Here is a 27,362-nt window from a genome sequence, read left to right as displayed (position 1 = left end):
TAGTGGGATTCTGTCAACTCCAGTGATTTGAGGTAGAGATGTAAAGAGTTCAAGACTGGAGTAATAAGAATGATGAGGTCATATTTCTGGGGAATAATTTTTTATATATTGATAATTTGAAAAACAAGTTCAATGGATACTTCCATTTCAAACTTTTGAGAAGAATGCTATGTTGAGTCTGAATATCTGACAGAGAGGGAGGGGAGGGGAGGGGAGGAGAGGGAAGGGAAGGGAAAGGAAATCAAGTTATGCCTAACAGAGTTAAACATCTCGCTCTGTCGCCCAGGCTGGAGTGCAGTGGCCGGATCTCAGCTCACTGCAAGCTCCGCCTCCCGGGTTTACGCCATTCTCCTGCCTCAGCCTCCCAAGTAGCTGGGACTACAGGCGCCTGCCACCTCGCCTGGCTAGTTTTTTTGTATTTTTTAGTAGAGACGGGGTTTCACCGGGTTAGCCAGGATGGTCTCGATCTCCTGACCTCGTGATCCGCCCGTCTCGGCCTCCCAAAGTGCTGGGATTACAGGCTTGAGCCACCGCGCCCGGCCACACGCCAAGCTTTAATCCTCTTTTCATTTTGATCCAAGTTACCTTTCTCCTTAAACAAAAGTACTTTATTCATTTCCCAGGTGTATGTATAGCCACCGCTCAGAAATCTCTAATAATTAGGAGCAAGAGGAGCCTGGAAACTCCAGGTACAAAAATATCCCCAAGACATGATTTAGTCAATATGTCCAACATCCTTGCTCAACAAATTAACTGGGGTTATTGACCAGTAGAACTAATACTTGCTTTAAGAAAACCAAATTGGTTCTCATGGTAAACACAGATAATTCTTACCTACAATTGAAAGGAGTTTCCATGTACAGTTAAACACAGATTCAGCAGCAATAGTTTTATAGTAGGAAATGGAAAAACTGAGTACAGTCCAATGAGAAATGGAGATAAAGAGGCCCTGAAAACAACACACACAGCAAGGACCTGGTGGTTGCTGTATTCTGTGAAGAGTGTATTATGTGCTAACATTGTGCAACACGTCTTGCATGTATTATATCTAAATTTCCCACTGATCAACCTGATCAACATTTTACTGCACTGAGCTATATTTTACAATTATGGAGACTGAGATGTTTAGCATTTTCTTTAGGTCACAAAATAGTCCTGTGAAGAACTGGAATTTAAACACAAGTCTGAGTTTGATTTTCTAATTTTGCCTTACTATTAATGTAATATTCTGGGAATGATCCTCTTCTATGGACAATGTTTTAAACATTGAGTTTGGAGTCAATTTAATTCTCCGTTCTACACATACTATAGGACATGATTACACATATGCTCTAAAATATATCCTATTTTAAGTGAAAAAAGTGCAGTAAAGTCTCTTTATAATAAAAAGAATTTCACTCTCAAACCAAGAATAAGAGTAGAACCACTATTTAAAACAAGATTCAGCTATTTTAGTTTAAGACCGAAAAACATCCTTCATTAAGGTATATGCGGTGTTAATTTTTAAATTTGCTTGAGTATCCAATGAGACTGGGATCAGAAAAACACCACTGGTGCTGCTGCCAGTCCCAGGTTGAGATAGAGAAAATGTACTTATACAAGCTTTGTGATTACAGTATCTAAGTGTAGTTACCTAAGTTGCTAACACACAAGGCACCATATTCTGACCTCATTCACAAAGCTTCTGCCTTCCAGTATGTTTTGGCTTCTTGCTCTCTTGGGAAGTTTCAGAAATGGTGATCTGTATACCATGGCACCTCTGTGTAGGATGCAGAGCAACATCCCCTGGATTCACCTGCTAAGACTGGAAATAGTAAAGAGAACTGAGCCCCAATTAATGTCTGAGTCATGGCTCTATCTTTTCAATGATCCTTTGGAGAAAAGAAGGCCACATGTGATGGACAATTGGTAGTGAGCAGAAAAATGTCTCATCTGACGGGTTTGGTTTCATGATTGCTACTTCTAAGCCACTTCTTTGTGAGAACAAGGCACTGAAACCCAAACCCACTCTCTCGATACTTTTCTTTAAGAAAAGCAGTTTAAGATTTCTTCAAACTTGCAATTGTTCAGTGAGAAAGAACTTGCTTTAAATGAGAATCTGAGGATTAAGTTAACCCTCTCTAATTGCACAAGGCTTTAGTCAGAGGAATCTATGGCCTTTGCAGAGCAATGAAAATAATTGTTGGTGCCAATACACATAATGTCTGTATGAACTCAGCAGTATTATGAGGATCTGGGACTCTGGGATTATCTAGTTTAGGATCCAAAAGAAAACATTTGGAAATTACATTGCAAGCAATTGGAAATAAAGTTATTCATTCATTCAGTGGATATTTATTGAGTGCCTGCAATGGCAGGCACTGTTGTTAACTGTTTGGATATATCAGTGAACAAAACAGAATAGATCTCTGTCTTATCCCTGAAAGGACTTATATTCTAATTGGAGTGGAAAACAATAAATTATAAATGCAATATATAAGCAGATTGTACAGTTTAGTAGAAAGTCTTAAATGCTATAGGAAAAAAGAAAAAGGAGAGCAGGGTAAAAGGAGAAATGTAGGAAAGTGTGGGAGATCAGGCTGTAGGATTGTAGCATGACATTCTTAAAGAATTATTCATGAAAATGCTACTTAATGTTACTTTTGAATATTAATGAACTATTTGTGTGTTATTCCAGGTCTTCTTAGAAGCAAACTATGAGAAGACCATGATGTGGTTCTGATGTCAAGTGAAGGAGAGAAGAAGGAAGAAAAACTGGATGAAAGGAAGTGTCTAGATTGCAGCACAGTTCTAAGCAGTTCCTCATTTCCCAGGAACAGACCTGTCTTAGCAACCCTGCCTCATTCAGTCATTGGCTGGAAGCAGTCCATGAAAACTTTGGCTGATCCAGTGATGTGTTTCAGAGCACCGCAGCTGGGGCCATCAGCCAATTACTGTCCTGTAATCAGAGACACCTGAGGCACATTCTGAGTTGACACAATTAATATAGTTTACCTCTCATATTTTTGGCAGAATATCATTTGTGCCCCCTTCCTCTTGTCATTGCACCTCGAAATTTTACTGGGAGCCAAACCTCCTTTCTGCTTGCAGCCTTGGAAGAACCATCTGGTGCTCTGCAAACCCTCACTGGAGGAATGGGCAAATCATCCAAAATGAAGCAATCAGTCTTTCTCTTCTGGTAATTTTAATCTTGATTTGATGAATCCGAAATCAAAAATGAAAGAACTTATGTTCATTCAATAATGAAGCCTGGAAAAAGCTTTCCAATTATTTTTGCTACCTAGACCTTACAGAACTACTGCTTTTTGTCTTTTTCAAGGCTTAGATTCTCATTAACTTCTTTGATTCGATAAGTTATGGCATATATTTTTCATTAAATTATTATTTTTGCTTAATATGATCAGAACCAATTTCTGTTACTTCTAAAGAACACTAAATACAAAACTGTATCTTTAGAAAAGAAGAGTCAAGATGTAACAGGAACATGCAGGATTTAGATGGCGTTGCACGTGGTCAAGTCCCTGGATTCATCTTTTAAGACTGGAAATAACAGTCAGTTACTTTGCCATTTACTTGCTGAATATTCTCAGGTATAATTCTACACCTGTTTATACCACATCTGCATACTGGATATATGGCTAACTCTCATGGTTTAGAGCTCTGAGGAGGTTGGGGTTAAGAGCTTTGAAGTATTATATGCATTTTAAATAGTTATATAAAGTAAGGGCTTTACTTGTATATGTAATGCTTTATTTATTTAACCATAAAAACAATCATGGATAATTATGGCTTAGTTTTAATATATCTTAAAGTTAGGTGGCAGTGTAAAGTGGATATTTGTTGCAATAATTTCTCTTTTGTGTATATATGAAAATTTCATTGTTAAATGAAGGAAACACATATCACACATACAGTTTAAAAATGGAGAATTCAGTGTTTCTTTGAACATCTAATATAATGCTAAGGTGAAACCTACAAAGGCATTTCAGATTGCTCGAGTTAAAAAAGATCTTAAAGATGATGAGATGGAACTGTTTATTGTAAAGATGAAAATCATGAGTTCAGAGTGTCTCAGTAAACTGAAGTCAAAGATGTTAATTGTTGTAAGAGTTGGGACTAGACCTCAAATCATGTGACTCCCAGTTTCACAAGCTTTCTTGTGAAAACACAGTGCATTTCAACATATGTTAAAAGAAATTACCAAAGGAATCATTATCACAGGAGTGAATTATCTATTTTTGATATATTAAAAAGGAAAAATTATACTTCTATATATTGCTATTATTTTATAGATAGCATAAGCTAGGACATGTAACAAATACAACTTTGATCAAGTCCTTTTTAAGAAATTAGTTTCAGAATTAGAATTTGTGTTTAAAAGGTTAGACAAATACAGTGAAATGAATGAAAAATACATCCTATGTAAGAAAGCAGAAACATTGAGATGAGAATTTGGAAACAGGAAAAGAAGAAAAAGAAATGGTTAAGGATCTCATGACAATTCTCCAGTGTATAAATATATGATTACAGTTTTAGGTGGCAATTTAGCACTTTCCAAGAATATGCAGACAACAAACATACTGAACATTTCTTCCATTGTGCAAACTCAACTCTTAACGAAGACTTGTGAACACTGTGCCAGATTGCCCTGAGTCACAACTTGGCAGACATGTGAAGCAAAACAGACATCTTCCTCAACTTACTGCTTCTCTCCCAAAATAAAGTGGACACCTCACTAGAACTTGAGGCCAAAACCCGGTGCCCAGGTAGGCGTCACTGTACTCAGACTACTCAGGTGAGGTATCAGCACCAATAAGCTTATCCTTGCATTACTCACCAGACATCTGCTCTAACACAGAAATTGTTTCGTGAAAAATAAATTTGTGCAAAACATTTTCCCATAGCATTATAGGCACTTTTCTACAACAGAAAAAAAAAATACATTTTGAGACCATATGTGCCATTAAGAAATGAAAATTCAGAATCCTTCTAAACTGTGAGGGTTCCAATTGGGTATGCAACTTAACAGATTTGGTTATTCATCTTCAAAGGTCAGCAAACTTGTTCTATAAAGGACTAGAGAGTAAATATTTTTGGTTTTACAGCGCATATGGTCTCTGTCTCAACTACTCAACTGTGCTTTTGGAGTAACAGACAATACATTAAAAAATGAGCATGGCTGTTTACCAGTAGAACTTCATTTAGAAAAGCAGGCATCCTGCCAGATACAGGTCATAATTTGCCAATATTTGATGTAGAAGCCTAAAGATTACTGTATGCTGGGAGTTAATTCTTGATTCTTTAGAGATTTAAGAAGACTGTATACTACCAAAGTATTAAAGAAGCACTATTTGTTAGTGTAAAAATCATAGAGACAGTTTTGCTTGAGAAGGAGCCTAGACTATGTCATAGTGGTGTCTTGTAAAAGATCGTCCAATCAGACAACACTGTTTTCCTACATAAAGGCTAGTCATTTGCTTTCCATTTTGATATTGAGCATATAAGTAACTATCCTTCACTTGAAAAATAGCGTTGGCCATCAATGGCCTAGAGGGATCTCTGATAAGGCTTTTACTTCGAAATTCATGAGCGGAAGCTGCTTTGGGAATTATGGCACTGAGTAGGAGCTTTCTGAGCTGCATTACAAAGCAAAAGATATGTAAATCAGGAGTCTAAAGAAGTGAAATGGAGATATTGGTCTGAGTCTATACAGAGTCAGATCAAAGCAACTAGAATGTTAAAAATGTGAGAAATGTCCACTCTGGCTATCTCTTGTATGTGTGAAAAAGAATAGGTACTTTAAAAAAAAATCATTGTAGACATTATACAGAGTGTAACAATCTTAGGCCGTCAGCGATTTTTTTTAACCTCAAAACACATTCTGAGTTTAATGTTTCTCCTTTTAATAGTATATTATCTTAGTAGCATTTTTAACAAGATTTCTTTTACTGTTTCACTCCTAGTGTAGTTCTGAAAAGGTAATTTTTTTAAAATAGTGGAACATGATGTTTCAAAAGATAATCTAGGGGACTCAAAATTACGAAATCTTGGGAAAGTAAAGACTTCAAGAAAAATAGCTCTCCTTATCATAGAGGATATCAGCTCTCCAGTGATAACTTGCTTATATTGCCAGTTGGTTAAGATGGTCCAAGTTATAAGTTATTTTTTTCACCTAAAGTCATTTTTTATAATGATGCTTCTTAGATCTTATCAACAGTGCTCTGTGAATTAGTACATGCTTAAACAAACACATGTAAATCAAAATCCACACCCTAGTCCTTTATCTTCTCTAATCTCAAAACAGATATAGCTATACACACAACAAAGCATTAAAAAGTCAGATTAGATGGTTTCTTTAGATGCACAATTTAGAGTCATTCTTGATGCTTCCTTCTTTCTCATTCCCCAAAGTAAAGATGTTGCCAAATCTTGTTAATTCTAGTAGCTAAACCTCTGAAATTGGTTTTTTTTTTTTTAACCCTATGAGTAATGTTTTATTTCTTTTTTTTTTTTTTAATTTATTTATTATTATTATACTTTAAGTTGTAGGGTACATGTGCATATCGTGCAGGTTTGTTACATATGTATACTTGTGCCATGTTGGTCTGCTGCACCCATCAACTCATCATTTGCATCAGGTATAACTCCCAATGCAATCCCTCCCCCCTCCCCCCTCCCCATGATAGGCCCCGGTGTGTGATGTTCCCCTTCCCGAGTCCAAGTGATCTCATTGTTCAGTTCCCACCTATGAGTGAGAACATGCGGTGTTTGGTTTTCTGTTCTTGTGATAGTTTGCTAAGAATGATGGTTTCCAGCTGCATCCATGTCCCTACAAAGGACGCAAACTCATCCTTTTTTTATGGCTGCATAGTATTCCATGGTGTATATGTGCCACATTTTCTTAATCCAATATGTCACTGATGGACATTTGGGTTGATTCCAAGTCTTTGCTATTGTGAATAGTGCTGCAATAAACATACGTGTGCATGTGTCTTTATAGCAGCATAATTTATAATCCTTTGGGTATATCCCCAGTAATGGGATGGCTGGGTCATATGGTACATCTAGTTCTAGATCCTTGAGGAATCGCCATACTGTTTTCCATAATGGTTGAACTAGTTTACAATCCCACCAACAGTGTAAAAGTGTTCCTATTTCTCCACATCCTCTCCAGCACCTGTTGTTTCCTGACTTTTGAATGATCGCCATTCTAACTGGTGTGAGATGGTATCTCATTGTGGTTTTGATTTGCATTTCTCTGATGGCCAGTGATGATGAGCATTTTTTCATGTGTCTGTTGGCTGTATGAATGTCTTCTTTTGAGAAATGTCTGTTCATATCCTTTGCCCACTTTTTGATGGGGTTGTTTGTTTTTTTCTTGTAAATTTGTTGGAGTTCTTTGTAGGTTCTGGATATTAGCCCTTTGTCAGATGAGTAGATTGCAAAAATTTTCTCCCATTCTGTAGGTTGCCTGTTCACTCTGATGGTAGTTTCTTTTGCTGTGCAGAAGCTCTTTAGTTTAATGAGATCCCATGTGTCAATTTTAGCTTTTGCTGCCGTTGCTTTTGGTGTTTTAGACATGAAGTCTTTGCCCATGCCTATGTCCTGAATGGTACTACCTAGGTTTTCCTCTAGGATTTTTATGGTATTAGGTCTAACATTTAAGTCTCTAATCCATCTTGAATTAATTTTCGTATAAGGAGTAAGGAAAGGATCCAGTTTCAGCTTTCTACTTATGGCTAGCCAATTTTCCCAGCACCATTTATTAAATAGGGAACCCTTTCCCCATTTCTTGTTTTTCTCAGGTTTGTCAAAGATCAGATGGCTGTAGATGTGTGGTATTATTTCTGAGGACTCTGTTCTGTTCCATTGGTCTATATCTCTGTTTTGGTACCAGTACCATGCTGTTTTGGTTACTGTAGCCTTGTAGTATAGTTTGAAGTCAGGTAGCGTGATGCCTCCAGCTTTGTTCTTTTGACTTAGGATTGTCTTGGAGATGCGGGCTCTTTTTTGGTTCCATATGAACTTTAAAGCAGTTTTTTCCAATTCTGTGAAGAAACTCATTGGTAGCTTGATGGGGATGGCATTGAATCTATAAATTACCTTGGGCAGTATGGCCATTTTCACGATATTGATTCTTCCTATCCATGAGCATGGTATGTTCTTCCATTTGTTTGTGTCCTCTTTTATTTCACTGAGCAGTGGTTTGTAGTTCTCCTTGAAGAGGTCCTTTACATCCCTTGTAAGTTGGATTCCTAGGTATTTTATTCTCTTTGAAGCAATTGTGAATGGAAGTTCATTCATGATTTGGCTCTGTGTTTGTCTGTTATTGGTGTATAAGAATGCTTGTGATTTTTGCACATTAATTTTGTATCCTGAGACTTTGCTGAAGTTGCTTATCAGCTTAAGGAGATTTTGGGCTGAGACAATGGGGTTTTCTAAATATACAATCATGTCATCTGCAAACAGGGACAATTTGACTTCTTCTTTTCCTAACTGAATACCCCTGATTTCTTTTTCTTGCCTAATTGCCCTAGCCAGAATTTCCAACACTATGTTGAATAGGAGTGGTGAGAGAGGGCATCCCTGTCTTGTGCCAGTTTTCAAAGGGAAATTTTCCAGTTTTTGCCCATTCAGTATGATATTGGCTGTGGGTTTGTCATAAATAGCTCTTATGATTTTGAGGTACGTTCCATCAATACCGAATTTATTGAGCGTTTTTAGCATGAAGGGCTGTTGAATTTTGTCAAAAGCCTTTTCTGCATCTATTGAGATAATCATGTGGTTCTTGTCTTTGGTTCTGTTTATATGCTGGATTATGTTTATTGATTTGCGAATGTTGAACCAGCCTTGCATCCCAGGGATGAAGCCCACTTGATCATGGTGGATAAGCTTTTTGATGTGTTGTTGAATCCGGTTTGCCAGTATTTTATTGAGGATTTTTGCATCGATGTTCATCAGGGATATTGGTTAAAATTCTCTTTTTTTGTTGTGTCTCTGCCAGGCTTTGGTATCAGGATAATGTTGGCCTCATAAAATGTGTTAGGGAGGATTCCCTCTTTTTCTATTGATTGGAATAGTTTCAGAAGGAATGGTACCAACTCCTCCTTATACCTCTGGTAGAATTCAGCTGTGAATCCATCTGGTCCTGGACTTTTTTTGGTTGGTAGGCTATTAATTATTGCCTCAATTTCAGAGCCTACTATTGGTCTATTCAGGGATTCAACTTCTTCCTGGTTTAGTCTTGGAAGAGTGTAAGTGTCCAGGAAATTATCCATTTCTTCTAGGTTTTCCAGTTTATTTGCGTAGAGGTGTTTATAGTATTCTCTGATGGTAGTTTGTATTTCTGTGGGGTCGGTGGTGATATCCCCTTTATCATTTTTAATTGCGTCGATTTGATTCTTCTCTCTTTTCTTCTTTATTAGTCTTGCTAGTGGTCTGTCAATTTTGTTGATCTTTTCAAAAAACCAACTCCTGGATTCATTGATTTTTTGGAGGGTTTTTTTGTGTCTCTATCTCCTTCAGTTCTGCTCTGATCTTAGTTATTTCTTGCCTTCTGCTAGCTTTGGAATGTGTTTGCTCTTGCTTCTCTAGTTCTTTTAATTGCGATGTTAGAGTGTCGATTTTTGATCTTTCCTGCTTTCTCTTGTGGGCATTTAGTGCTATAAATTTCCCTCTACACACTGCTTTAAATGTGTCCCAGAGATTCTGGTATGTTGTATCTTTGTTCTCGTTGGTTTCAAAGAACATCTTTATTTCTGCCTTCATTTCGTTATGTACCCAGTAGTCATTCAGGAGCAGGTTGTTCAGTTTCCATGTAGTGGAGCGGTTTTGATTGAGTTTCTTAGTCCTGAGTTCTAGTTTGATTGCACTGTGGTCTGAGAGACAGTTTGTTATAATTTCTGTTCTTGTACATTTGCTGAGGAGTGCTTTACTTCCAATTATATGGTCAATTTTGGAGTAAGTACGATGTGGTGCAGAGAAGAATGTATATTCTGTTGATTTGGGGTGGAGAGTTCTATAGATGTCTATTAGGTCTGCTTGCTGCAGAGATGAGTTCAATTCCTGGATATCCTTGTTAACTTTCTGTCTTGTTGATCTGTCTAATGTTGACAGTGGAGTGTTGAAGTCTCCCATTATTATTGTATGGGAGTCTAAGTCTCTTTGTAAGTCTCTAAGGACTTGCTTTATGAATCTGGGTGCTCCTGTATTGGGTGCATATATATTTAGGATAGTTAGCTCTTCCTGTTGAATTGATCCCTTTACCATTATGTAATGGCCTTCTTTGTCTCTTTTGATCTTTGATGGTTTAAAGTCTGTTTTATCAGAGACTAGGATTGCAACCCCTGCTTTTTTTTGTTCTCCATTTGCTTGGTAAATCTTCCTCCATCCCTTTATTTTGAGCCTATGTGCGTCTTTACACATGAGATGGGTCTCCTGAATACAGCAGACTGATGGGTCTTGACTCTTTATCCAGTTTGCCAGTCTGTGTCTTTTCATTGGAGCATTTAGTCCATTTACATTTAAGGTTAAGATTGTTATGTGTGAACTTGATCCTGCCATTATGATATTAACTGGTTATTTTGCTCGTTAGTTGATGCAGTTTCTTCCTAGCCTCGATGGTCTTTACATTTTGGCATGTTTTTGCAATGGCTGGTACCGGTTGTTCCTTTCCATGTTGAGTGCTTCCTTCAGGGTCTCTTGTAAGGCAGGCCTAGTGGTGACAAAATCTCTAAGCATTTGCTTTTCTGTAAAGGATTTTATTTCTCCTTCACTTATGAAACTTAGTTTGGCTGGATATGAAATTCTGGGTTTAAAATTCTTTTCTTTAAGAATGTTGAATATTGGCCCCCACTCTCTTCTGGCTTGTAGAGTTTCTGCCGAGAGATCTGCTGTGAGTCTGATGGGCTTCCCTTTGTGGGTAACCCGACCTTTCTCTCTGGCTGCCCTTAAGATTTTTTCCTTCATTTCAACTTTGGTGAATCTGGCAATTATGTGTCTTGGAGTTGCTCTTCTCGAGGAGTATCTTTGTGGCGTTCTCTGTATTTCCTGGATTTGAATGTTGGCCTGCCCTACTAGGTTGGGGAAGTTCTCCTGGATGATATCCTGAAGAGTGTTTTCCAACTTGGTTCCATTTTCCCCCTCACTTTCAGGCACCCCAATCAGACGGAGATTTGGTCTTTTTACATAATCCCATACTTCTTGCAGGCTTTGTTCATTTCTTTTTCTTCTTTTTTCTTTTGGTTTCTCTTCTCGCTTCATTTCATTCATTTGATCCTCAATCGCTGATACTCTTTCTTCCAGTTGATCGAGTCGGTTACTGAAGCTTGTGCATTTGTCACGTATTTCTCGTGTCATGGTTTTCATCTCTTTCATTTCGTTTATGACCTTCTCTGCATTAATTACTCTAGCCGTCAATTCTTCCACTTTTTTTTCAAGATTTTTAGTTTCTTTGCGCTGGGTACGTAATTCCTCCTTTAGCTCTGAGAAATTTGATGGACTGAAGCCTTCTTCTCTCATCTCGTCAAAGTCATTCTCCGTCCAGCTTTGATCCGTTGCTGGCGATGAGCTGCGCTCCTTTGCCGGGGGAGATGTGCTCTTATTTTTTGAATTTCCAGCTTTTCTGCCCTGCTTTTTCCCCATCTTTGTGGTTTTATCTGCCTCTGGTCTTTGATGATGGTGATGTACTGATGGGGTTTTGGTGTAGGTGTCCTTCCTGTTTGATAGTTTTCCTTCTAACAGTCAGGACCCTCAGCTGTAGGTCTGTTGGAGATTGCTTGAGGTCCACTCCAGACCCTGTTTGCCTGGGTATCAGCAGCAGAGGCTGCAGAAGATAGAATATTTCTGAACAGCGAGTGTACCTGTCTGATTCTTGCTTTGGAAGCTTCCTCTCAGGGGTGTACTCCACCCTGTGAGGTGTGGGGTGTCAGACTGCCCCTAGTGGGGGATGTCTCCCAGTTAGGCTACTCAGGGGTCAGGGACCCACTTGAGCAGGCAGTCTGTCCCTTCTCAGATCTCAACCTCCGTGTTGGGAGATCCACTGCTCTCTTCAAAGCTGTCAGACAGAGTCGTTTGCGTCTGCAGAGCTTTCTGCTGCTTTTTTGTTGTTGTTGTTGTTGTTGTTGTTGTGTAGCTGTGCCCTGTCCCCAGAGGTGGAGTCTACAGAGACAGGCAGGTTTCCTTGAGCTGCTGTGAGCTCCACCCAGTTGGAGCTTCCCAGCAGCTTTGTTTACCTACTTAAGCCTCAGCAATGGCGGGCGCCCCTCCCCCAGCCTCGCTGCTGCCTTGCTGGTAGATCACAGACTGCTGTGCTAGCAATGAGGGAGGCTCCGTGGGCGTGGGACCCTCCCGGCCAGGTGTGGGATATGATCTCCTGGTGTGCCTGTTTGCTTAAAGCGCAATATTGGGGTGGGAGTTACCTGATTTTCCAGGTGTTGTGTGTCTCAGTTCCCCTGGCTAGGAAAAGGGATTCCCTTCCCCCTTGCGCTTCCCAGGTGAGGCGATGCCTCGCCCTGCTTCAGCTCTCGCTGGTCGGGCTGCAGCAGCTGACCAGCACCGATCGTCCGGCACTCCCCAGTGAGATGAACCCAGTACCTCAGTTGAAAATGCAGAAATCACCGGTCTTCTGTGTCGCTGGCGCTGGGAGTTGGAGACTGGAGCTGTTCCTATTCGGCCATCTTGCTCCACCCCCTTGAAATTGGTTTTAAATGCGTTCACTCTTCAGTCTTCACTGGCTACATCCTAGACCAAACCAGAGCTTCTTAACCTTTAGTGAGCATCAGAATCACCTGGAGTGCTTGGGAAAACACTTGAGTGCTGGGCCCCATCCCCAGATTTGATTTGTAGGTCTGGGCGGCACTCAATAAATTCCAGGGTAAGCTGATGCTGCTGGTCTTCAGATCACACTTCGAGTAGGACCTGCCTTAATGACCATCATCTCTTATGTGGATTACTCATATGGAGCAAAAATTTTCTTTGTTAAATGATATTTTCATCATGTGACTTTCCTGCTTAAAAAACTTTGACTGTACTAAGTTGACTCTCAATAGCCTGAGCATAGTCGACAAAATCCCAAGTGATCTAACTTTGTTTACCTACCTTCTTCTATGTGATACACAGCTATCTGCCCTCCAGCTAAACTGGCCCTCTCTCCACGTCTCAAATAAGACAGTCTCTCCCAAGAACTTTGCATACGTGGCTCTCTTTGACTAGAATGCTTTCATTCTTTCCTCCATGTAGTCAATTTCTACTCATCCTTCAAAAGTCGACTCAAATATCATTTCCTTGCTGAAGGTTTCCTTGAACTTCGTATTTGGTCAGATCCCCCTGTTATTGTCTACCATAGCAGCCTGCAACTTGCCTTCAAACTACCGAATATGTTTGTGTGATTATTTGATTAGTCCTTCTCTGTTAATAGACCACAAGGTACAGGAGGGCAAGGTTTATATTTTCCCTTTTCTTGTACTCTCTTATGTGCAAAACAGAGGGCCTGACCCAAACATAACAGGTACTCTAAACTCTGTGTTCAGATACTGAACAAAATTATTGTAAGATGAATTCAAACTTTGCAACGGTAATGCTATTGGTTACAAGAGTGACAATTAAAATTTACTGAGCACATATTATGTGTTAGACACTGTGGAAGGCACTTTACACTTCACTTAAGCCTATGAAACAGATGATATTACTGTTATTGCCATATTACAGAAGAGAAAACTGAGGCTTGGGAAGTTGAAGTTAATTGCTCAACATTACATAGTTCATAAGGGACAGAAGCCTTTTGGTCTGGTAGATATGAATGTAGACTCTGAGAGTCAATACAACAAGCATTTATGTGTTTCTTTATATTTTCTATAGTTTACTTTCTTTATCCAATCCTCTTAAATGCTTTTAAGAGCTAAATATTTCTGCTTGCCTCTTACAGGCAAGATTAGATATTGTAGGGTTAAACAGCTTGGCTAAGATCACCTACAGCACCTTGGTGACTGTGCAAGGACTCAAACTCGAGTCTTCATACACAAAAGTCATAATTTTTTCCAATCTAACCGGCTACAAATGGTAAAAAATGCTTTCTATGATTTACTACATTTTTCTTCTCAAATAAGCATCTGAAAATGTGAATTCCTTTGAACATCCTGCAAAGTTGCTGAAGGCCAACATTGGACTGCTTCTTAGAGTGCTCTTTCAGCCTTCAGAGATATTTACACGCCAAAGTTTCTAAGCAGAGTAAAATACTTATTCTTTTCACATTCAGAGAGGTCCCATTGTCTCCATCATCAGGCACGGGGATTTCTGAGTTGTGTGCAAGTTGCTGGCATCAGCTGCATTCTAGCGGCTGTCTTCTCAGGTGCTTTTCCCCGGCCTTTTCTTGCCAGCATGCTCAGGGGACACACTCACTTCTCTCAGCTGCCTTTTTTGTTTACCTCCTCTCTGACTTTATTGGCCCAACCTCCCAGAGGCAGCTGTGACAGCCAGGACTGAGGCAGAGCAGAGAGATGTCAATGAATAACCCTTCAGACCGCCGTCCTCATGCTGGAATCAAAATACCTTAGAACAACCCGGTCACTTCCCATGCAAACAGATGTTAATTTATCAACCCAGTAGAAACTTCCAGAACACCAATCCCTCTCTCTGTGTAAGATAGAGGATTGAAATATGTTTTCTAAGTAGAGAAAAAGAAAATATTCCAGCAAAGGAATTAATGTCTAGAAACAGAAAGAAAAGTGAAGGGTGAGGTCAGAGGTCTTTCCTGGGAGGAAAGGTAACCATAAAGTTGAAACAGAAAAGCAAAATGAGTTTATGTGAGAATATAGAGAGAGGTATACAACATCTCAAGGTTATTCTAACATGGAAGCAGTATAGGGCTTCAATTGAAACAGCAATTCATTCGCCCATTCAGCAAATAGCATTTACTATATATCAGGAACTATTCTAGGCACTGTAGATAACAAGATTAATATGGTACCAATGTCACCCTCAAACATGCGTGATGAAACAGAGATGTATAAAGAGAAAGTGATAACACAAGGTGGTGCCTACTGTGATGCATGGAAACATCGTGTGAAACAGAAGGTCATAGTTGAAAGCCTCACAGATAAAATAGGCTTCAATTGAATCTCATAGTTTTATTAGCTTAATGTGAGGATGGAATTTGGGAGTGGGGAGTGGCATTCCTGGCAGGGGGAACACCGAGTACAAAGGCACAAGGCAAGTTAGGATATGGAAGATCTTTAAAAAACAATACTATAAAATAATTAGGCTGAAGTCTGGGATATGCTGACATGGGAATGATGAGAAATGAAGGGAACAGGGATAGAAAAAGGGAAGGATGAGTTTAAAGATATTATAGGCTGGCACTAGTTCATAAGTGGCTTTATATGCCAGAGTGAAGAGTTTTTATTTATCCTGAAAGGCCATGAGGAACCCCTGAAGGCTCTGTCATAAGACAGTAGCATGTGTTTTGTGGAGAGGCACACTTGGGGATTGCAGGACACACTTTAGGAAGACAACTTTGGAGACAGTGAGGAGAAAAGACTTGAGGGTGCAGAACTGGAGGCTGGTCTACAGATTGAGAGGAGTTATTATAGCTCTGTACCAAAATTGTGAGGGTCTGACCTAAGACAGTGTCAGGAAGGATGAATTTCTGGTGCCAGTGATTGTGTAAATTTGATGGATGACGTAGAGTAAAGGCTCATCACTGAAAAATAAAGCACTATTTTAATATAATTGTAGCCAGTCGATATTATATAATTATTCATGCTGCTAGTATAGTTTAAGCATGTGTAAATGATGTAACTTTTTGTGTTGATTTTCTAATTTCTGTTCAACTCAAGAGACATAGATCCTCTTGGCTAAGACCTCACAGAACTTTTGTGAGATCTCATTGAAGATGGATAGATATTCATGGCTTTCTGATAAGGTAAGGGAAAACTAGAAACCAGCCCACAGGCCAGGGTTCAGAGTTAGCCAAGGGCCAAGCATTAGATTCCAGGCTCCTTAATGTGAAGTTCTGAGGATCTAGCACTCTGGGAAAATGGAGTAGGCAGGTTATTCTGGTGGGAAGAATGTCAGGGGTGGAAAGAATATTCATTAAATGGCTATGATGTAGAAGGCCACCCTCATGGGCATGCGGTCTGTGCAGTCACATAGACCCCACGCTTAGAAGGGCCCCATGCTTTCATTTAACGCTCTGCTGGTGCTGTCTTGAAATTTTTAGCAAGTTTTTAACAAAGGCATCTGCACCTTCATTTTGCAATGGCCCCTGCACATTATGTGGCTGTTCCTGATAATGTATGATGAAAGGTGGTTATCTCATTTGGCCATTCATAAGACATCTATGAGGATGATACTGGATCTCTATTTTAGAGAAGATCAAGCTGAGGCTCAAACAAGCAAAGTCACTGAACTAGAATACATACTTACTGAATGGTAGAGAGCCGAGATTCTACTCTAAAACTTTCTGATTCTAGCTATTATTGAGCTAGTCCTTCCTTGATAATTTGTCAGTCACTCACCCCAAGGGGTATGTATAGTGCCTGGCATGCCTACCATCCACCGCCATAGACTAAGGGCTTCCTAGGTAGAAAGCTTAGGTTTGCCAGGTGCATGAGCATAACTTAGTATTTCAGAGTACAAGGGGTCAGGAGTCAGAATTGTCAGGACTTGGATCCCAGCCCTCCCACTTAACTTCTCTGTGAATCAATATCTTTAACTGTGCAATATGATAGTAATAGGATATACCTCAAAGGGTTGAGGAGAGGATTAAATTGAAGCAACAACACAGGCAAAGAGCAGAGCACAGAACTTGGCCCACAGTGAACGCTCAGTAAATGTTAGCTGTTTCTATTTTATGAAGTTGTCTGTGCTAAGTCAGGAAGGTGCTGAGGCTGACTTTGAAGAAGTGAAAGTATGGAGGAATCTAGTTAGGCAGTATCGCTGAACACTAAATCTAAGCAGAACAAGCTAAGCTAAGCAGTTTCTGATGAATGCACTGCAACCTGATCTCTACGTTTGTCTCACTTTCTTCTCATCATTCTGGCTGCAGAGTGTGGGTCAGTGAAGAGCACTTCAAAAACTGGACTTACTTAAAACCTCTGCTCATTGATTAAACAATGCAACTTTAGTCATGACCATAGAAAAAGAACAGGCTCTCTCAGAGTAGCTCTCTCAGATAAATGAAAAGAAGAAAAGAAAGACAGCCTACATTTACAAATACAAAGCTGATGTGCAAACAGAAAGATAAACTGCAAGGCAGACTCTCCATACAGGCTGCATGTGCTACCTTCAGTGCACATACTTTCTGAACCCTTTGCCTTCCTGCTACCATGACTTTGAAGTTGTCTTCCATAAATGCATTTGTGAGATTCACCTCCTGAATGCAAAAGGCCTAAGAGGCAAATATAAAATATTAATCTCCTATCAAGACTGAAAAAATATATTGGAGAATCTTTAAAAAATCTTTTGCCAAAACATAAAGAACAATGCATGCTTTTTATTTGAGGGCATGCAAAGTCTCAGTAAGGCTTCAGATGAATCAAGCCAGAGAAAGCAACTGAGAATAGTCACAATAATATGACCCAATGTTTTCAAATACACTTAGTTGAAGGAAGCATGGTAACTGTTTGGTTGCCCCATAGACTTTACGAAAACTGCAAATTTTACAAGCGTCAGAACCAAATGCTCTCTTGCCTGTTGCTACACACACACTCATACCCAAATGTGTTTCTATGAAACTAGATATTGAAGTTGTACAACACAACTGCACATTCTTTGACACTCTTCTTATCAAGAGGTAGAATTTTGGTCTCCTTTCCGTGAATCTGAGTGGACTTGTGTCTGCTCCACTCAATATGGTATGGCAGAAGTTATGCTATGTAACTTCTTAGATGAGATCACAAAAATTCTTGCAGCTTCTGCCTGGTTCATGAAACACTAGACTACCAGACTAGTGACTACCCAACCCACCATGCGGAAGAGGACATGGGTAGGCACTTTGGTTCATGGTCTCAACTGATCTCAGCCTTTCAAGATGCCATACATGAATGAAGCCATCTTATACCTTCCAAACAGATGCATTCCCCCACTGAACACCACCAAATTCCAACCTCTGCTAACTCCACATGGAAGGAGAATTAGCCACCCATGGCCAACTTAAATTCCTGATCCACAAAATTGTAGGATATAGTTATTGTTAAGTTGCTAGGTCCTAATGTAGTTTGTCATAACTGGAACACTAGACAAACTATTTTGAGTTTCCTTGACTCTACAACCCAGTGAGTAAAAATATGGTCATATATATTACACAGGAAAAATATTACAAGGTCTCACATTTAGAAAACCAAGTCTCTTGGGGCTCTTCACAAATACTTCTAACACTCAGAGGAAATGTCCTTATAATGCAGTCCTTTTGGCTTCCAAAGAAGTAAGAATCTAAGTTTTATACTGTCCTCCAGGCTCACTTGGATGCATTCAGTTGCTGCCAAGGCTACCATTTATATAAGCCTAATGCCCACGGTGCTAATGACTTTAAGATTCTCAACAGCCTGAGGAGAACTTTATAAAAAAATATTGCACTTGTGCTGTTGTATTGCCTTTCTCTCGTCTTAGACTCTGGTTTGAATCAATGGGAGGGCTAGGTGAGAAGATAATTTTGTTTTGCTCAGAATGATCTTTCCTTTCTCCCCAGGTCTCACTCAATCTTAGAATAAACTATCTTTTTATTTTGTGTGATCTCAAGCCTGGTTTCTCTAGCTCTTGATAAAATTAATTCTTGGTTCTTTAGACGTGGTGAAATTCTAAAGCAACTACAAGTGTTGTCCATGCTGGGAACTCTGGTATTCACAAAAACATTCATTTGGATACAACACATTCTATTTAAAAGTACATTCTTGCTGTTGTTCATTTATTAAATGGGTGGGCATGACATCTTTTGCTCTGAAATTTGTAGTTACCTGAAAACATTCCATATTCTATGCTATGAACCCACTACTTAACAGCCAAGTGGGGAAGTCACATGTGCTTCAAATTTAAAATTGTTATTTTGGCAATACTCTGAAATTTTACAACCCAAATCATTATCTCTTTTACTATTTTGAGTTCCAACTCTGAAATAACTAGATGACATAATCAAATATTCTAAAAATCTTCCAGAGTCATATTGAATAACTAAGTGTAAAAGAACTCATTAAGAATATCTTCTTAGTGTTAGAAGCGAAATAATGGATGAGAAAGATATCTACACTGAAAGCTATACAACACTGATGAAAGGCACTGAAGAGGAGACAAATAATGGAAAGATAGTCCATGCTCATGGATTGGAAGAATTAATATTGTTAAAATGTCCACACTACCCAACACAATATATAGATTCAATGCAATTCCTATTAAAATCTCAATGACAATTCACAGACAGAAAATAATCCTAAAATTCATATGGAACCACCAAAGACCCAAAATAGTCAAAATAATTCTGATTAAAGAAAAAAAAAAGGTTGCAAGCATCTGACTTCCTGATTTAAAATTATATTATAAAGCTATAGTAATAAAAAAGTAATAGTGCAGGCATTAAAAACAGACAAAGAACAGGGAGACAGAATAAAAGTCCAGATATAAATCCAAACATATACAGTGAACCTAATTTTGACAAGGACGTCAAAAAGACACAACAGGATAAGGAAATCTCTTCAATAAATGGTACTGGGGAAAAAAAAAACTGGACTTCCACATTCCAAATAATAAAATTGGATCCATATCAAATACTATACACAAAATTCAACTCAAAATCAATAAAAAAACTAAATATAAGACCTGAAACCATAAAACACTTAGAAGAAAACATGGAGGAGGAAAAGCTCCTCTCCAGGACATTGGTCTTGGCAATGATTTCTTGAATCTCACACCAAAAGTTCAGTCTACAAAAGCAAAAATTAAATAAACAGGACTACGCCAAACTAAAAACCTTCTGCATAGCAAGGGAAACAGTCAACAAAATGAAAAGGTAACCTACAAATTGAGAAAAAAAGAATTGCAAACCATACATCGGATAAGAGGTCAATATCCAAGATTGATAAAGAACATGTACAACTCAATGTCAAGAAAACATATAACACAAATGAAAAATAAGCAAAGGACTTGAATAAATACTTCTCCAAAGGTGACATAAAAATGACCAATAGATATATAAAATGGTGTTCCACATCACTAATCATCAGGGAAATGCAAATTAAAAACACTATGCAATATCATCTCACACCATTAGGACGGTTACTATCAAAAAGACAGGATAACAAGTGTTGGCAGGGGTATAGAGAAAAGAGAACCCTTGCAAACTGTTGGCAGGAATGTAGACTGGTGAAGCCATTATGAAAAACAGTATGGGGGTTCCTAAATAAATTAAAAATAGAATTGCCATATGACCCAGAAATATATACATACACACACACACACACACACACACACACACACACATATGAATATTATTCAACCTTAAAAAAGGAGGACATCCTGCCATTTGTCACAACACAGATGTGACTTGGAGAATATGATACTAAGAGAAATAAGCCAGACACAGAAAGAAAACTTGTATTATCTCACTTATATATGGAATCATAAGGTGAAAAACAGATCAAACACATAAAGACAAAGAATAAAACAGTGGTTACCATTGGGGTGGGGAGAAGAATTTGGGGGGATGCAGTTCAAACAATAGAAAACAGCAAATATGCAGTATGAACAAGTTGAAAGATCTAATGTACAACAAGACGACTATAGTTAATAATAGTGTGTTGTACTTGGGATTTTTGATAAATGAGTAGATTATAGCTGCTCTTGCCACAGGGGTGGAAGTGGATAACTATGTGAGATAATGGATATGTTAATCTGTTCCACCCAGTAACCATTTTACTATATATACACATATCCTATAGTGTCATATATATCTATATAAAATATACACAATAATTTTTTTAAGTAAGTAATATTTCTTACTGTAATTGTCTGTCATGAATAGCTCATTGTAAAAGAGGGAGGTCATGAAGAAATTTGCTTCCTTTTCACTTTTATCATGATCTGAAATCGTAAGACTGACTATGAATATACCCGATTCAGACAGCTTATGTGTACACTTGTGTGAACACAGCGTTTTGCCCAAAGAGCAGTATTAATACTTCTGGTGGTACACAAGATTATTTTAAGTGGAAAACATAAATATCTTACATTTGAATATGTACATATTAGTTAAAATGTGTATTTGAAGCTAAAATATGCAGCTAGCATATAAAACTTACCTTTAGACATGTTGGTGGATAAAATACCACCAGATCACCAGATGTTTCCCCATTTATTTCCCTTGCTCGCTCCCCTTTTCTCCTCTTACTATCTGTCGCGATTCCTCCTTCTTTTCCTCTACCCATCCCAATGCTAAAGAAGCCTCTTCAGCCCTCCCGATTTCCATACACCAGTTTTTGTTTATTCAACAGCTTAGTTCAGCTTGAAATTTGCTTGTAAATAGAGGTTCCCTCTTTGGAAATATTCTCCCTTTAAAAAAAGGCAGTTAATTATAAAAGAATTGGTTTTGTTTTAACAAGTGTGTGTGTGTTTGCATGTGCATGTGTAAACACACATACATATAGGCGTATATATATGTACTATATATATGTATATGTATCCATATATCCATATCGCAAACAATTGAAAACCTAACATGTTAAAAAGAATGGGCTTTATGGGGCATTTTACTATGTCCTCAGATAATTAAATTTTAAAATGTAAAAATAAATAAATTGAAGCGCATCAATTTGTAAATAAATCAATCTGTAAATAAAATAAGGAACAATGACTGGGGCAACAAATTGGGACCCGTTCATGACATAACATTTAGACCTGTGTTTAAGTCATTTTCTACATCATAGTTTCCTCATCTGTAAATGGGAAATAACCCATATTTATTTGAAGGGTTACTGGGAAAATTAAATAAAATAACGTACATGCTGGTTGGCATAATAAAATTGATTAGGTCTATTATTACTTGGATTTCCAGTATACTTTTTACTTTTCTGATTTTAAAAAGCTTAAAACCAATGTTTTCATTTAATATTTATTTATGTTTGCCTTCTATTTGAAATTAGTGATCCTGGTTTTGCATTCAGGGTAGTGGATTAGTTTTCTTTTGCTTACAATTTATTTAAGTAAAATAAAACAGTGAATCAGAATAAAGACAAACATCAAATAAGCAATAGCTCAGGAGGTGTACACACAGAAATGGCAAACCTTGATGGTGACGTGAGAATGAAAGTGTTTGTGAGTAAAGAGTTATCCACAACCTTATCAAAACCCAAGATTCTCTTTTAAATAGCTGTATTTCCCTTTTTACTATCTAGAAATAAAAATCATCATTATAAAACTTGCCTGCCTACACACATTATTTTCAGATATATATACACACACACACACACACACACACACACAGAGAGAGAGAGAGAGAGAGAAACAGAAAATAAAAATGAAGTCATTTACTCTGATAATATATATCTCAACAAGAAATGCTCAGGTATGACCAACTAGAGCAGAAGATATAATAAAACAGTTGCATAATTGGACCAGTATGTAGAATCACTACAGATGCTATGCCTCTGAGTGCAGAACACCTGAATATGTGCTCCATCAGACCAACAAGTGTTATGAGCCACTAATAAGATTTTCTTACATGGTGAAATTCTGAACGTGATAAAGTTCAGTCTTCACTCACTTACACTACGGTTTTATTCTTGAAAATTCAGTGGGAAATAAATCCTTTCAAAAAGTACTCTGTATGTTAAGTTCAGGATTCAGGTAATTAGAAACCAGTGTTTCACCTCCTGGAAAGTCTGACTGGGCATTAGACAGTTACGCAAGAAACTGGACAATTCTTCAATTGCAAGATCATTCCACACATTACAGTATATTTAGCAACTCAATCTTGCCCAATAAATGACAAAAGCATTCTCCTAATTACTGAGTCAAAAACCTGCAGAGATTTGCAGACTTCCCCTGGGAGATGGCAGCATCTCCACCTCCACAGAGAATCAGTGGCTTAAGAGCAAGGACACTGAAGTCAAGCACGAATGTTTATGCATTTGGGTTGTTTTTTTATTTACTAGTTTGTAATCTTGGGCAAATGACTTAATTCCTAATCTATTCAATATAAATGTAACTAGACGTTTTAGGTTGAATTTTATCTTCTCCAAAAGATATGCTGCAGTCTAATCCCCAGTACCTCAAAATGGGACCTTTTTGATGATAGGGTCTTTACAGAGGTAAGTTAAAAGGAGGTCACTAGAGTAGGACCAAATCCAATGTGACTGATGTCCTCATTTAAAAGGGAAAATGTAGACACAGACCATTACATAGGGAGACCTGTATGTAAAGGTGAAGGCAGAGATCTGGGTGACACTCTACAGGCCGAGGATCACGAAAGGTTTCCAGCAAACCACCAGCAGCGAAGTGAGAGGCATGGGACAGATTCTTCCTCATATCCCTCAGAAGAAACCAACCTAGCTAACATCTAGATGGGCTACTAGCTTCCAGAACTATGGGATAACAGATTTCTGTTGTTTAAGTCACTCAGTTTGTGGTACTTTATAATGGTAATCCTAACAAACTAATATACCACAATAATATTTTTTGCAAAATTGGCAATATTATCCTAAGAACAACCTTAAATCTTTGTTCTCTACGTTTTTCTTTCCAGGAAACTGATGATATTGGACCTACTAATATGCAAATAGGTTGGAAAAAATAAGCTTTCTGTAGAGAGGATAGATATGTTAAGATGAACATAAAAAAGCTAAGGCTGGTAGGTCCAATCATGACGGTCTTTCATGCTATTAGAGAAGACACAACTCGTTGATATTAAAGTTCTGCCAACAAGCTAGAGTGAGGAAGAAAACAAACAGGACATGACATCTCAGCGTGTCCATTCTCAGCTTGAAGGATAACAAGAACAAACAAGGAAAACCAGAGATGATCTCCCACTATGTGGTTTTATAGCTCTGAAGCACGGAGAAATTGTGTTGGATAGCTTTTCCCTATCACTTTTTCTGTAAGGTCAGGAGAGCAATCATAGCATTAAGGAACAAATAGGCAGCGCAGCACAATCACAGAATGTCAAAATGTATCTGGGTAGGATAAGATAAGCATCTGCTTTCTAAAGCATATTAAAAGAAAATGATCCTTGAAAAAAGGAAGGAGGACACTTTAAGTCATAAGAATATTTTTTAAAACCAGAAATCCAGACATATTTTAAAGTACCCATAGGCTAATAATCAATTTCAATTCCCTTCAGCAAGTATTTGCTAAGAAACTACCATCTTAACAACGCTGAAACCCCAGGCTCCAGGCACTGGGGATGTAGACGTGTGCCTTCAAAAGCTCACAACTGCATTTACAGGCAGAAATTTATATAAATAGTTATAATGCCGTATGATTAGCCTAGGGTAGACGGCAATTTTCAGTCTAGTAACTGGATCAATTAGTTTTCTTAGAATGTCAGACAATTCCCCATGGTGACTAGCTTAAAGGGAATTGGTGCCTTTAATGATTTCTACTCAAGTGTGTCTAAGGTTGCAGAGACATCTTATTAAAAAACTGGGCTCAAGAAATTCTTGCTCCCACCCTGTACGCCATACTTTCCACCTATCTAGCCTATAAGTCTCCATTGTTTGGTCCTGACACCTAGATTTGGATATTGTGAAGTGGCTTAAAAAGGAAAATACTTGTACGGATTTGGAGTGACCTACACAAGGCGCCTATCTTAAGAAGGACAAGTCTGCAGTCAGCGGATATTTCAGACAAAGGAAATCCTTTCCTCTTTGTTCCACCGGATGGCAGCTTTATCACTCCCTGCCAGTCTGCATTCTCAGCAACATCCTCCATTTTCTTTTATCTCAGGCCTCCTTTCAATGATTATGGTATAATTACATAGAGCTGGAATCCTTTTGTTTTATCATATTTGCTATGTAGGCCTTATGTATTGACACTGGGAAGGACACAGTGGTCTGAACTGTGTTACCAATGCCAACGAATTGAGGTATCCTGTCCCAAAGAGATAGTCTCCAATACTTCATAACTACTGTATATCCAAAATTCACATCATCAGGGAATATCCTCCAAGGAAAAATAACTTACAAAAGGGGATGAAATTTCCATAAGCAGGCTCTTCTTGACATTGATCTCAATACCTCAAAGTAATGAGAGTAAGATATAGAAGCCAGGGATGGTGCTAAGCGTCTACACTGTACAGGACAGCCTTCTACCACAAGAATTACTGGCCCAAAATATCAACAGTGGCAAGTCTGGGAAACCCTGAGTTACAGTATAATTTAAATATTGTTACACAAAGACCCCAAAATAAGTGACTCAAACAAGACAGAAATGCAACAAAACAAGAGAGAAATTTTGTTGTCTGGAGCGGAAAGTGGATCTGTAAACATACCCAGGTTCCTTCTGTCTTGTTGCTCTGCATTTCATTATGTTATTGTCCTTGTCAAATGGTTGAAACTGGCTTTCCAGCCTTGTCTTAACTTTTTATTTTGAAGGGAAGGAGTAAACATTATTGTAATATTGTTATAATGAATAAAAGGTGGAACTATCTTTTTTTTTAGAGCCAGTAAACAAACTTTAGCAACATCTTAGCCATTATTGTTTCTATTTCAAATATGCAATTCCTTTTCTTCTTTTAATTTAAGTTTATTTCATTTTAAGTTCCAGGATACATGTGCATGATGTGCAGGTTTGTTACATAGGTAAACGTGTGCCATGGTGGTTTGCTGCACCTATCAGTGAAGCATTCTTCTTGAAAACCAGCAAAAGACAAGGATGCCCTCTCTTACCACTCCCATTCAACATAATATTGGAAGTTCTGGCCAGGGCAATCAGGCAAGAGAAAGAAATACAGGGTATTCAAATAGGAAAAAAGGACGTCAACCTGCCTCTGTTTGCACATGACATGATCCTATATCTAGAAAACTCCATTGTCTCAGCCCAAAAGTTTCTTAAGCTGTCCTAACTTTTTAACATATGCATATTAGTTTGCTTGGGCTGCCATAAGAAAATAACATGGACTAGGTAGCTTAAACAATAGAAATTTATTTTATCGCAGCTCTGGAAGCTTGATGTCCAAGATCACAGGGCTGACAGGTTTGGTTTCTCCTGAGGCCTCTCTTCTTGGCTTGCAGACAGCTGCCTTCCTGCTGCATTTTCATGTGGTCTTTCTTTTGTGTGTGCACACCCTCAGTGCCTCTTCTGCTTCCCATGAGGACTCTAGTCATATTGGATTAGGTCCCCACCCTTAGGGCCTCATTTAACACTAATTATCTTTTTAAAGGCCCTATCTCCAAATACAATCATTTGGGGGTTATGACTTCAATATATGTACTTTCTAGGGCACAGTTCTGTCCACACCATGGGAAAGGGAAAGGAGATAAATTAGAGAACAAACAATTTCCCTTTCAGATATTTTACCCAGAGATTGCACAAAATATTCCTTCTCATATATCTTGGCCTAAAACTTAGTCACAAGCGCAACCTAATTACAAATAAGACTGGGAAATATTTTTTCTAGTTTGGTAGCCATGCACTAGCTAAAACTCAGAGGATTATGTTACTACAAGGGAAAAGGAAAGCTATTAAAGAAAAAATGAGAATTTTGGATACTGATAAAATATTAGTTTGCTCTAATTTTTGATCTAGCATTTCTCCCATTTCTCTCTCTTTAATTTACCTGAAGTACCAGGGCCCATTTGCTAATGATATGTATTCCTACATAGAACCCAAGGACTGCGGACACCTTACACACCCCTAGATCCTCTTTCATTTAAAAGAGAGTCACAAAACTGCAGCCACAAGAAAATACCTAGTATTTCCCAGGGGCAGTTTGGAGCCCAGGAAAATTTACTCTAACATGAGATGCTATGTGTCTCCTGTTTTGTGTTTAGAATTTAAGAGAATAGTGAGAAAGACTCTGTGGCTAGGTAACTGGAAATGAAAATGCATATGCCGATTATTTTTTTTAACTGACTTCCTTTTTTGCAGGGAACACGCGGATCTCTGTGTTTAATGACTGGAATTGAGATGTAGCTCTTTAAGGCATAAAATTTGGGAAAAACTCCTGGATAAAAGTTGTTAATACACAAATAACCTATTATACAGAACATATATTTTAAGAATTACCAAAATATAATAGTAACATACTTTATTTTAACATATATTAACTCAGTTAATATATGTTAACTATTCGTTGACATTGAATAGTTATAATTCTAATTCAAAATTTCTAGGCAGTTTATGCTACTAATGGTAAAAACAAGGCTATCATCCAAGTCATTTGT

At 38.2% G+C, this 27,362-nt stretch overlaps 1 protein-coding gene across 1 annotated transcript in view; it reads right to left on the bottom strand.

Annotated features, from left to right (window-relative positions):
* The window catches only part of KCNH8 (potassium voltage-gated channel subfamily H member 8), a 398,046-nt gene that overhangs the window by 255,755 nt on the left and 114,929 nt on the right, over nt 1–27,362 (bottom strand). The gene's annotated exons all lie outside the window — the stretch shown is intronic.

This window comes from Theropithecus gelada, chromosome 2, assembly GCF_003255815.1.
Source record: "Theropithecus gelada isolate Dixy chromosome 2, Tgel_1.0, whole genome shotgun sequence".
In the NCBI taxonomy this organism is placed as follows: Eukaryota; Metazoa; Chordata; class Mammalia; order Primates; family Cercopithecidae; genus Theropithecus; species Theropithecus gelada.
This window is presented reverse-complemented; position numbering and strand designations above follow the sequence as displayed.